The 12307-nt window shown below is 42.8% G+C and overlaps 1 protein-coding gene across 8 annotated transcripts in view; it reads left to right on the forward strand.

Annotated features, from left to right (window-relative positions):
• TLE4 (TLE family member 4, transcriptional corepressor) overlaps positions 1–11889 on the forward strand; it is a 617928-nt gene extending 606039 nt beyond the window's left edge. For all 8 annotated transcript variants that reach the window (XM_044060884.1, XM_044060882.1, XM_044060883.1 and 5 more), the window contains one exon: positions 11348–11889. The gene's annotated coding sequence lies outside the window, so the exon portion shown is untranslated. The remainder of the gene's footprint in view (positions 1–11347) is intronic.
• Positions 11890–12307: the final 418 nt, after the last annotated feature.

The following is a 12307-nucleotide window of genomic DNA, read 5'->3' on the forward strand; positions in this document are numbered from 1 at the left end:
AAATACTTAAATTCATATGGATGAAGGAAGATAGATGTCAAAAACTGGAGACCAATAGTATTGAGTAATAATGATTATAATAGCTTTATAAAGGTAATACAAAAGAAACTTGAAACTAAAACAGAAAACATTATGGAAGATAGTATATACAGTACAAAGGGGGAGGTTTGTCAAGAATCATTAATAGAGAAATTGTGGATGATATTATGAATAGATAAGATTAACCAAAAATCATAATAGGAGACCTTAATGAGGCATTTGATGCACCTTGACATAAAATCTTATAGGTATTTATGAAAGACTATAATATAACTGAGAAACTTAGGAAATTATGTACGTCGGCATAAATAAGTAATAAATGCAAACATACTTGAAATGATTGGTTAAGCCAAGAGGTACACAATGAAGAGTGGTGTAAGATAGATGTCCAATGAGTTGTATACTCTTTGTATTTTGTATTACTTATGAATGTGATGGTATGTGAAATAAATTGCCAAATGAAGGATGTAGGGTGTATAACACATGAAGGGTTAAGAATTCCAGTTCTGTTAACATATGCATTTGATGTTATAATAATTGCAAAAAAAAAAAAAATTGGTAAAAGAAGTAATCATTTGCCCAAGTGAGTGTCTAGAGGTGGTAGAGATGGCTTTAAATAGAAAGGTAAAGCTTTAGATGTAGTAAAGATGGGGGGTATACATTTTATAATGAATGAAGTTTCTGTGTTAGGTATAACATTTGGGAATAAAAATGTAAGTAGAATTAAGTTGGGAGAAAAACAATATAAGAAATAAAACAAACCTGTCTCTTCTGGAGATTCTTAGCAAGGGTATTTATATTGCCAACAATATTTGAAAAGGAATTATTGCAGATGCTCATCGTGTTACCCTGCTGCAGTCATCACACTTGGGTTATCCTGTCATCAGGCAGTCCCGCAGTCGGCCGTAATTCCAAAATCTTGGTCCGGCATCGGTTGTTGTCGCTTCGCTTCTTCCCTGACGTCAGTGCGCCAGGGGTATATATAATGCATCCGACACCATCTTCTTCAGGCTTTCTTACCGCGCGGTGCCCGAAGCAGAAGCAGTTCGCAAGTGCCGGTCGGCCGACTCCTGAGATTTTCAAACTCGAATTTCAGACCGAAGTCTTCAGTAAAGCTAAGTACCCCGTTGGGGAAACTTTTCTTGCTTCAGACCGATGTCAGAAAAAGTTAACAATTGTATTTCTTGTGGGAAGCAAATACCTCATAAGGATTTTCATTCTTATTGCATACCTTGCCTAGGCCCAGACCACGACATCACTAGTTTTCGTTTTTGTGCTAGGTTTAATAAGCGTAATATAAAAAGACGCTTTGATTTCGCACGACACTACTTCTGTAGAAAATTTAACTACACTATGCCGTCGGAGCAACCGACTACTAAAAAACCGCAAGGATAAGGACAGGTAGCCTAGACCCAAGCCAGACTCCGAGGCCTCGGCTGGTCCGGTCTCCGGTAAACTGGTCTTCAGTGAGGCTCCTACGCAGCACCTGACTACCGCAGATCTGGAACCAGAGACCACTTCTGAACTTTTGGCGGAAAGTACCAGGCCGACGCAGCCATTTTGTTCAGCCCCTACCGACGACACTGCAGAAAAAGATGATGATGCTGCAGAAACACCTTCGGTTTCTGAAGGCATCTTCAGACCGATGACGCTCACCATTAAAACGTATCCTAAGACGAAGACTCCTAAAAAGACTGCACTTCAGTCCCCTGTTCAAGGCCCCATGCCTAAGAAACAGATGCTCAAAATGGCTGAAGATTTGATCTCTTTAATCAGAGGTTCCCAACCCCCTGCTGACAAAAGGCCTAGACAAGAGGAAGATTATGCATCCTCTGAACAAGTGTCCATTTCCTCAGGCTCCTCAGAGGACCAAGATTACTCCTTCTCCCCTTATGAAGATTCTGATGCTGAGGATTCCATTCCCTCAGCTTCTCCCCCTGAAGACTGCTCCTTTGGGGAAACTTTACATACTATGAGGGAACATTTTCACTGGGAAGGTCAGGACAACTCTGACTCAAAGAAAAGGCTCAGAGAGTTTCTTTTACTCCCCCAGCACAGATCACTTGCCATCCCCCCAGTTTTAGACATTGTGGATGATGTTTACTTAGAATCCAGTTTGAACCCAGACTCTCTGCCTCCTGCTCTGGCCAAACCGAGACTATCTCCCAGGGTCCCAAAAGGGCTAAGGCTTCTATGGCTAAAAATCCTGTACCCTCTGAAAGGGACTCCAGAGCACTAGACAGTTGGAGGAAAAGGGTTTACACCTCAGCCACTCTAGCTATGAGGGCACAAAATTGCCAGTTTCACATGCTAAAATATCAGCAATTTCTAATGTCTCAGTTAAAACAAAAAATGAGCACACTCCCTCAACAGTCTGAATTGAAAGAAATGCAGGATCTGTTGCATGCAACTGAACAGGTGGGCAAACATACTTTACAATGTGGGTTTGATTCTTTGGAGGCTTCCTGCAGAGCAGCTGTCACTGGGTCTGTTATACGCAGGCATGCTTGGTTAAAGGAACAAACTCTGCCTGATCATGTTAAAGCAAAGCTTCTAGATGCTCCCTTACAGCAGGATGTTCTTTTTGGAGTTAAAGCAGAAGAAGTCGTAAAGAAAATGAAGGATAAGGCAAAATCTATGCAGACAGTCAAAGATTTCCTACAGGTACAGCCCCCTCGCTTCAGCAGAAATTGGCCAACAAAAACTTGGTTCTTTCCAGCTACTGACAGGCCACAGAGGAGTAAATACAGACGTCCAAGAGGCAGAGGACAGCCACAAGCCCAGTACAAACCTCGACAATGGGGCACTGCAGCACAGAAGGGAGGAGAAGACAGGTCCCAAACTACCAGAAGGCAAACTCAATGACTTGCATCTCATCTGGCCAAGCAACACTCTCTTGGCAGCCCCCTTGGGAGGAAAACTCGCATCTTTTTCAGACAACTGGCACATTGTCACAAAGGACAAATGGGTCCTAGACATAATTTCACGGGGATATAGATTCCATTTTCACACCTTGCCAATGAAAAGAGGAATGCCAAACTTGCCACAAAATCAATGGGCAGAGGCACAAAAACAAATTACAGCTCCCATGGACATGAGAGCCATTCAACTGGTACCTACACGAGAGCAAGGCCAAGGATTTTACTCAAGACTCTTTCTAGTTCCCAGAAAGGACAATGCCTGGAGACCAATTCTGGACCTTTCAATTCTAAACACCTTCTTATAAGTACCCAAATTCAAGATGCTAACACTACAGCAGCTTCTTCCCATGTTGGGCAAGAAAGCATGGCTAGTAAAGTTGGACCTCAAGGAGGCATACCTGCATGTCCCTATCAGACAAAGTTGCAGAAGATACCTCCGTTTCATTGCAGGTTCAACCCATTACCAATTCTGTGCACTGCCCTTTGGCTTATCTACTGCGCCCAGGGTTTTCACAAAATGCCTGGCACCAGTAATTGCATACTGCAGACAAAGAGGAATTCAAATATACCCATACCTGGACGACTGCCTCATCCAAGCAGAAAGCAAGGACATCCTCTTACAGCATCTGGCTTTTGTAAAACATCTTCTAAGTTGCCTGGGGTACACAGTAAACGAAAAGAAATCAAAACTAGTACCCTCACAAAATATGACATTCCTGGGTGCCAGCTTGAATACAACGTATCTGATGCCAGAAAACAACTACAACTGACACAATATTTCAAAACAATGGCAACAAAGACCCAACTACCTGCAAGAAAAATTCTGCAGGCCTTGGGCTTCATGGCATCTTGCATACTACTAATACCATTTGCAAAGCTGCATATGAGGAAATTACAGTGGTACCTAAAAAGCGTATGGTCTCAACACAGCCACAGCTTGGACACAATGATATCTTTCATTCCCTGCCTACAACAGGAGTTTCTGTGGTGGTCACTGGCATGTCACCTCAACAAGGGTCAGCCTTTCACCTTGCCCCCAGCCAGGCAAACTATGACAACAGATGCATCGGACTACGCCTGGGGGGCACACATGGCAGGGCAGTGCATTCAAGGCGTATGGTCTGCAGATCAAAGGAATCTGCACATCAATCAAAAAGAGATGCTAGCTGTACAGAATGCTCTGACAGCCTTCAAGAATCTATTACATCCAGGACAAGTTACAATAAGGACGGACAACACCACAGTAATGTGGTACATAAACAAGGGGGTACACACTCCTACCCTCTGTGCAGGCAAGCAATGACCTTGTGGAACACAGATCTGGCTTACCAAGTTCACTTACAAGCTCAATTCCTGCCAGGACAAAATAACACATTGGCAGACGACCTCAGCAGAAACATCATGGATCCCCACGAGTGGAAACTGGATCCACAAGTATTTGCAATGATAACTCAAAAATGGGGCCTTCCAGACATAGACTTGCCAGTCCTCAAAACTATCAACTAACAAAATTTTGTACAAGGACACTTCACCATCAAGCTTGGAAAGTGGACGCACTCTCATTCAGCTGGAAAATCCTGACAGTATATGCCTTCCCTCCATTGCCTCTCCTCACAAAGGTGCTTCTGAAAGTCAGAAAGGAGAGACCACGACTGATACTCATAGCCCCAGACTGGCCACCACAGCACTGGTACCCACTATTGAGGAATATGGCCCAGGGCCCACCTTGGATTTTACTACAAACTGCCCATTTGCTCACACAGCAAAACAATCAGATTCTTCACAGCCATTTAAAAACCTTAAATCTGGCTGCATGGAAAATCACCTAAACATCCAGCCAGCTCCTCTTTCCCAAGAAGTTATGGATGTTATTCTGGAAGCTAGGAGGCCCAGCACCAGGAAGGCCTATGTGCACAAATGGAAAAGGTTTTGTGCGTGGAACCAAACTAAAGGCCAAAACACACTTCAGCCTCACCTGCCTCAGATTCTACAGTATTTAACTGAGATGTTGCACAAAGGACTTTCTTTTTCTTCCATTAAAATCCATGCATCAGCTATTTCAGCCCACTACAACACAGAACCACCCTTATTTTCGCATCATCTTCTAAGGCAGTTCCTCAGAGGGGCAAAAAACATTAGGGCCCCCAGGAGAGCACCTACACCAACATGGGACCTCAATTTTGTTCTGGAAAAACTTACGCTACCTCCCTTTGAATCAGCTTTCTCTGCAGATCTACAGTTCCTATCATGGAAGACTGCCCTGCTGCTAGCAATAACTTCAGCTAGAAGAGTCTCAGAGCTGCAGGCATTAATGGCAGTGGAACCTTTCCTCATTTTCCATCAGGACAGAGTTTCTCTACGTACTAATTCTTCCTTCATGCCTAAGGTGGTTTCCAGTGTGTCTTTAAATCAAACCATTCACTTACCCACCTTCTTCCCAATCCCACAGAACAAAGGAGAAAGACTCCTGCATTCCTTGGACATTCACAGGCAACTTCGCTACTACTTGGATAAAACTTAGGCTTTCAGAAAATCTGACCAGCTCTTTGTATCCTATGCTACAGCTTCACAAGGGAAGGCTATATCAAAGCAAACCATTTCCAAATGGATAGGACGTTGCATTCATTTTTGCTATACCCATTATGGAAAACCAGTTCCTGCTACCATTAGGCCCCACTCTACCAGGACAACAGCTACATCTACAGCCTTCCTCAGGGGGGTACCAACCAAGGAGATTTTGGAAGCTGCAACTTGGAGTTCAGTACACACCTTTACCAAACACTATCACTTTACTCTAAGTCTAGGGCTGGCTTTGCCACTGCAGTTCTGCAGGGCCTTCTAGCCTCCACTAACCCTCTATAACTCCTCCACCCATCCATAGCTTTGGGATTCTACCCAAGTGTGATGACTGCAGCAGGGTAACACGATGAACATAGTACAGTTTTTGTACCTACCATAAATGTAGATGTTCGAGTGTACACCCTGCTGCAGTCCAGGTTACCCTCCCTCCATCCCCTCTGATCTAACTGGCTAAATCTATGCAATACCTTCCTGATGTATTTGCTTATAGCTGGAGGGATTTTGTGTTTGTGCAAAAAATTACTTTATTTAGTACTAATTACTGACCACCTTTTTGGGGGCACCTGACATCTGGGGCAAGTAAAACTGAAGAAGATGGCGTCAGATGCATTATATGTACCCCTGGCGCACTGACATCAGGGAAGAAGCGACAGCAACCGACGCCTGACCAAGACTTTGGAATTCCGGATGACTGCTGGACCGCCTGACGACAGGATAACCCAAGTGTGATGACTGCAGCAGGGTGTACACTCGAACATCTACATTTATGGTAGGTACAAAACTGTACTATATTGTTTTCATTTATATGGGGTTCTAGATGTATGAATAGAAGTTTGTTAGAAGAATTATGATTAAACATTGTTATGTAAAACAACGATAAGGTCCTAACAGATTATAAAAAATTAAAGCAATAAAAATAAGAAACAAATGGTGTAATCAGAAAGTAGAATTTCAAGATTTTTTTTGTGTGTGGGCATTGTTATTAGATAAATTGCCAGTAAAAGGAAATATGCCATATAAAAAGAAAAGTGATAGAACATGTTTACATAGTCAACAAAAAACTAGAGAACATGTGATGTTCTTCAAGTTTCACTGTTGCAGTCATCACATTTGGGTTTTGAATCGGTGTCATAAGCCTTCCAAGCCCTGCTCAACTGCCTGCTCCCTTCGGAGGAAAGCTTGCCCTGCATGCAAAAAACTGGGCACTCATTACACAGGACAGATGGGTTTTGAATGTAGTTTCCAAAGAATAGAGATTCCACTTCCACACCCTACCCACCCCAAACAGTTGGCCAGACCTACCCCGACTCAGTGGGCAGAGGCTCTACAGCAGGTTCTCACCCTTCTAAGTATCAGGGCTATTCAACCTGTCCCAGCAGAAGAAAGGGGACAAGGTTTTTATTCAAGACTTTTCCTGGTACCCAGAAAAGACAGCTCCTGGCGTCCTATCCTGGACCTCTCTATTCTAAACACCTTTTTGGTAATCCCAAAATTCAAAATGCTAACACTTCAACAGCTGCTTCCTATGCTAGGCAAAGATGCCTGGTTGGCAACTTTAGACTAAAAGGAAGCTTGCCTGCACATTCCAATAAGGGAATCTTGCAGGAAATACCTACGCTTCAGGGCAGGCTTCATGCACTATCAGTTCTCTGCACTTCCCTTTGGCGTACACCATAAACGAAAAGAAATCTCATGCAGTACCCTGCCAACAGATTGTATTCCTGGGAGCAAGCTTGAACACAACTTCCCAGATGGCTTTCCTCACTCCAGGGAAACAGGTTTATTTGACAACCTACTTCTTCAAACTACTGGCCACAAAGACCCAGCTAACTGCAAGGAAAATTCTGCAAGCCCTGGGGTTCATGGCCTCTTGCATTCTGCTAATTCCATATGCAAGACTGCATATGAGGAAACTACAGTGATATCTAAAAAGCCTGTGGTGTCCACATTCTCAGGACCTGGAATCAATGATTCGTATCATTCCTTGTATAAAGACAAAGTTCCTTTGGTGGGCAGAGGCCTGCTACCACAACAAAGGGCTCCCTTTCACTGTACCCCCTGCCACCCATACCCTAACAACAGACACATCAGACTATGCATAGGGGGCTCACTTGGCAGGGCAGTGCAGTGCATTCAAGGCAAATGGAACCCGAGACAGATTACCTGCATATCAACCAAAAAGAAATGTTAGCTGTACAGAATTCCCTGACAGCCTTCAAAGACCACATGCTTCCAGGACAATTGTTGGTAAAGACGGACAACACCACAGTTATGTGGTACATAAACAAGTGGGGGGGGGTCCCACTCGTACCCTCTCTGCAGACTAGCCATGGCTGTGTGGAACACAGCCTTGAGCTATCAAGTGCACCTACAGGCTCAGTTCCTGCCAGGCAAGCTAAATTCTCTGGCAGACAACTTCAGCAGAAATCTCATGGACCCACACGAATGGAAACTGGAACCAAAAATATTCATCCTCTTGAGGAACAAATGGGGGACTCCAGAGATAGACCTGTTTGCCTCCCCTCAGAACTACCAATTGGACAAATTCTGCACAAGGACTTCCCACAGTCAAGCTTGGAAAGTGGATGCCCTGTCCTTTACCTGGGAAAGCCTCTCGGTTTATGCCTCTCCTCTCGAAGGTTCTGCTAAAGATCAAACAGGAGAAGCCAAGGACAGTACTGATTGCACCAGACTGGCTACGCCAGCACTGTTACCCACTCTTGCGCAGTATGACACTGCTGGAACCATGGCACCCGCCTCAGACCCCTTCCCTGCTGTCCCAGCAAGTGGGTCAGATTTGGCACGCTCAGCTTCAAACCCTGAACCTTGCAGCCTGGCTAATTCCTTGAGCTCTCCAATAGCATCCCTTAGTAAGCAGGTGCTAGATGTCATTCTGGAGGCAAGGAGGCCTAGTACTAGAAAATCCTATGTTGAAAAGTGGAAAAGATACTGTTCCTGGAGCCAGACTCAGGGGATGGGCACAATGGTGTTCAGCTTACCTCGTATACTTCAGTACTTAACAGAAATGCTCCACAAGGGCTTATCTTTCTAGTTAATTAAAGTTCATGCCTCTGCCATTTCAGCACATTATAATACTGAACCACCCCTCTTCTCACCCCCTGCTAAAGCAATTCCTCAGAGGGGCCAAAAATTTAAGACCTCTTCAGGAGAGCCCCCTACTCCAGCCTGGGACCTTAACTTTGTATTGGAAAAGCTCACTCTCCCTCCTTTTGAGACAGCTGCAACTGCAGAGTTGAACTTCCTTTCTTGGAAAACAGCCTTCCTACTAGCCATCACTTCAGCAAGAAGAGTGTCTGAATTACAGGCCCTCATGGCAGTGGAGCCCTTCATTATCTTCCATGCAGACAGGGTTTCCCTCAGAACCAGTCCTTCTTTTATGCCCAAGGTGGTGTCTAGTGTGGCCCTAAATCAGTCCATTCATTTGCCTACCTTTTTCCCAAATCCACAAAACAAAGGAGAACAAATACTGCACTCTTTGGACGTGCACAGACAACGTAGATTTTATTTGGACAGGACTAAGCCTCTCAGCAAATCTGAACAGCTGGTAGTTGGCTTTGCTGCAGGGGCAGAGGGGAAGGCCATTTCAAAGCAAACCATTTCTAAACGGATAGCCCATTGCATTAATTTCTGCTGTAAGCACCATGGAAATCCTACCCCACAGGGGATAAGATCACATTCCACTAGGGCTGCATCTACCTCTACAGCCTTTCTCAGAGGAGTCCCTGCCAGGGACATCCTAGAAGCTGCTACCTGGAGCTCTGTACATACATTCACCAAGCATTACCACATGCCCATTTTTTTCTAAATCCAGAGCTGGTTTTGCCACTGCAGTCTTGCAGGGCTTAATAGCTGGCCCTAATGCTCTCTAACTTCTTCCTCCCTTCCTTAGCTTTGGGAATCAACCCAAATGTGATGACTGCAACAGTAAAACATGAAGAACATAGTACAGTTGTGTACACTTGCCATAAATGTAGATGTTTGAGTGTATTCACTGTTGCAGTCCTGGTTACCCTCCCTCCAGCCCCCTGACTTCTCTTGGCTCTACCTTTCCTTCTTGTTTGGTGTATTTAAGCTTTCTGGTGTATTTGCTTTTTGATGGAGGTGTACCATAACATATAATTGCTTCTCATTGTGGAGGCACCTGACATCTGGGGCAAGAAAAACTGATGTAATGGTGTTGGCTGCATCTTTTATACCCCTGATGACCTGACTTCATGGAAGAAGAGACAGCATCCAACGCAGGAATCCAAGACTCTTATTCAGGCCGGCTGAGGGCTACCTATAGGCAGATAACCCAAATGTGATGACTGCAACAGTGAATACACTTGAACATCTACATTTATGGTAAGTGTACACAACTGTACTTTTTGAAATATAAAAAAGTTATGGAAAAAAAACTATGTAAAGAAGATTTTTTTCGAAGATGTAAAATAAGTTGATAAAATAAACATGGATGTAAAAATAGAAATAAAGAATATAGTAAAAGAATAGCTGAAAAGTTATTTTATGCTGTATTGGTGTAATGGAATGAAAGAACAAATGAAATTATATTTAATGGTCAATGGATTTTAGCAACAGTATTAACTAAAACCAGATGGTTATGGAAAAAGGAGTGGTGGACTTGTAGCATGATTGTAAAGGAAATTATGAATATTGTGTAAATAGATTTGTATAACTATATACCTGCACATTTGTAAATGTGTGAATGTTGTAAGAGTTCATTTCTTGTATATAAATAAAGGACCCCCTATTCTATTCAAAAGATGCCATGAGCTCTTTTATATCTCACCTGAGCTATCACCAGTTCATGTAGATAGGGGTTCAGTTTAACATCTCATCCGAAGGACAAGTTCCTACACAGAGTCTGACTGTGGTGACATACTGCTTCCATACAACAACTTTGTTGATCTCTCCCTTCTGACTTGTTTGTTGATGTAGACCATCAACAGTATGAACAGCAGTGGGCTCAGTGCTGAGCACTGATGCACAACAACTGGAAACCCCCTTTGTATGTCTGAACATCGCTCATACTTTTGTTGTTGGGTCCCTGTACTTAAAGCCTGCACTCATTCCACCTATTAAATCTATTTGAACATCTGCTGCTGTTGTGATTTTTTTTCAGACAAACTGTACTTTCTGCATACTGTGGCTTTACTGGTAGATATGTATACACATGCATTAATGCCACAGACTGCTAGAGCCTGCTGCTATTGAAAGTAGATTTAATCAGATTCCTGTGAGAGAAATGTTTGTATGTGCTGTCAGAGACTAGAATGATGTCAGAGATTGACCTTTCTGACCATGAAGCACTAATTTGGGCTAGAGATGGGGTCTTCATGTTTTGAGCTGGGAGACCATTTTTAATGAGCCTTTGCTTCGGATCAGTGTAGCTGGACACCTCCTGTAGTCTGGATTGTTTATGCAGAGCATTTTGAAAGGACATGTATCTCGGGCATCCCTGAAAGCTTACGTGGCAACAGCGCAATTTACTAAGAAATTTTAAAGCTGTTTTAGTGCTTCCTTCAGATACATAATCCAGAGACCAGGAACCAGGATCAACATCTACCATTGTGGTGAGTACTTCACCCAGCTATTCCTAATTATTTTCTTCCATTTTGGCTTTAATTCTGTTGAAGCGTACAGTGATTTTATGAACAAGTTTTTAAGTAGTGCATTTTCACAAGTCTTTTAAGGTCATTTGAGGTGCAGGAAAAATGTATGCACAATAGGTTAATGATTGTTTGATTTTTCAAAAGGCTTACTCTTATTTTTTAATAATTTTACAGATGGAAACTGTTGACCCATTACTAATGCAGTATACTTACAGAACTGTGGTGAACTAGGGCAGCGTTGCATGAGAAATGCCTCAAAGATGGAATTCAGCATGAATCTGAAATTGAGTAGAAGTGGACAGTATTGAATTGTTTGCCAACACCTCTTTGGAGATTGGAACTACCAGTTATGTGTTTTGAAAGCACACAAATGAGTATATTTTACTGTGATTGGAAGAACATGACTTTGTTGCAGCTGTTTTATTCCTATTTCTTGCTGCGTTTCGCACCAGATGGACTGCAGTGTCTGCCACTTTCGTCACTACTTTATCCCATCCTATTAACAAGGGTCTTTGTATTGATTATGTTGAAATCCAAGTCTGTGGATCTGCTGATGTACAGTGCCTTTGCTGCTATGGATAAGAACTGTGTAGATACCTGTATTGTACAAGTAGAGATTTTACTTCATTTCATACCAGAGATGGTTTCACAAAGTAAACTGAGATGGACTGCTTTATTGGAGTTCCAAATGTGGTAGTAAAACTTTGTCTTAAGTGCTTCGTGTTTGGTGTCTTTAACAATTTCATAATAATGCTTTACAATGTAGAAATACTTTTGATACAGGAAATGTGTGATGTACTTCTTTTGCTCTAATGCAACGTCACCCACCAGTATTCCTCAAAAATGTGTTTTTACAACTGGGTTTTAGCACTAAACTTCACACAGAGAGCATCATTTCCCATCAGTTCTTTTGGTATTCCAAAGCTCCAGTTATGTTAAGCCTTAAGGTGGTATGAATCTCATTTCCTGGTGGATCTGCTATGGAGCTTGATTTAAAGCAATGTTTTAATGTAGTTTTAACCGGTATGGATTGGCAGCCAAGTTTTCCCACACCAGTCTTTTAAGGTTGTGGAATCTATAACTATCTTAATACATGGACACTGTTCCTTGACGCACATTTTTTCAGGATATAGC

Source organism: Protopterus annectens, chromosome 2.part0 (assembly GCF_019279795.1).
Source record: "Protopterus annectens isolate FY-2018-M chromosome 2.part0, PAN1.0, whole genome shotgun sequence".
Classification (NCBI taxonomy): Eukaryota; Metazoa; Chordata; order Ceratodontiformes; family Protopteridae; genus Protopterus; species Protopterus annectens.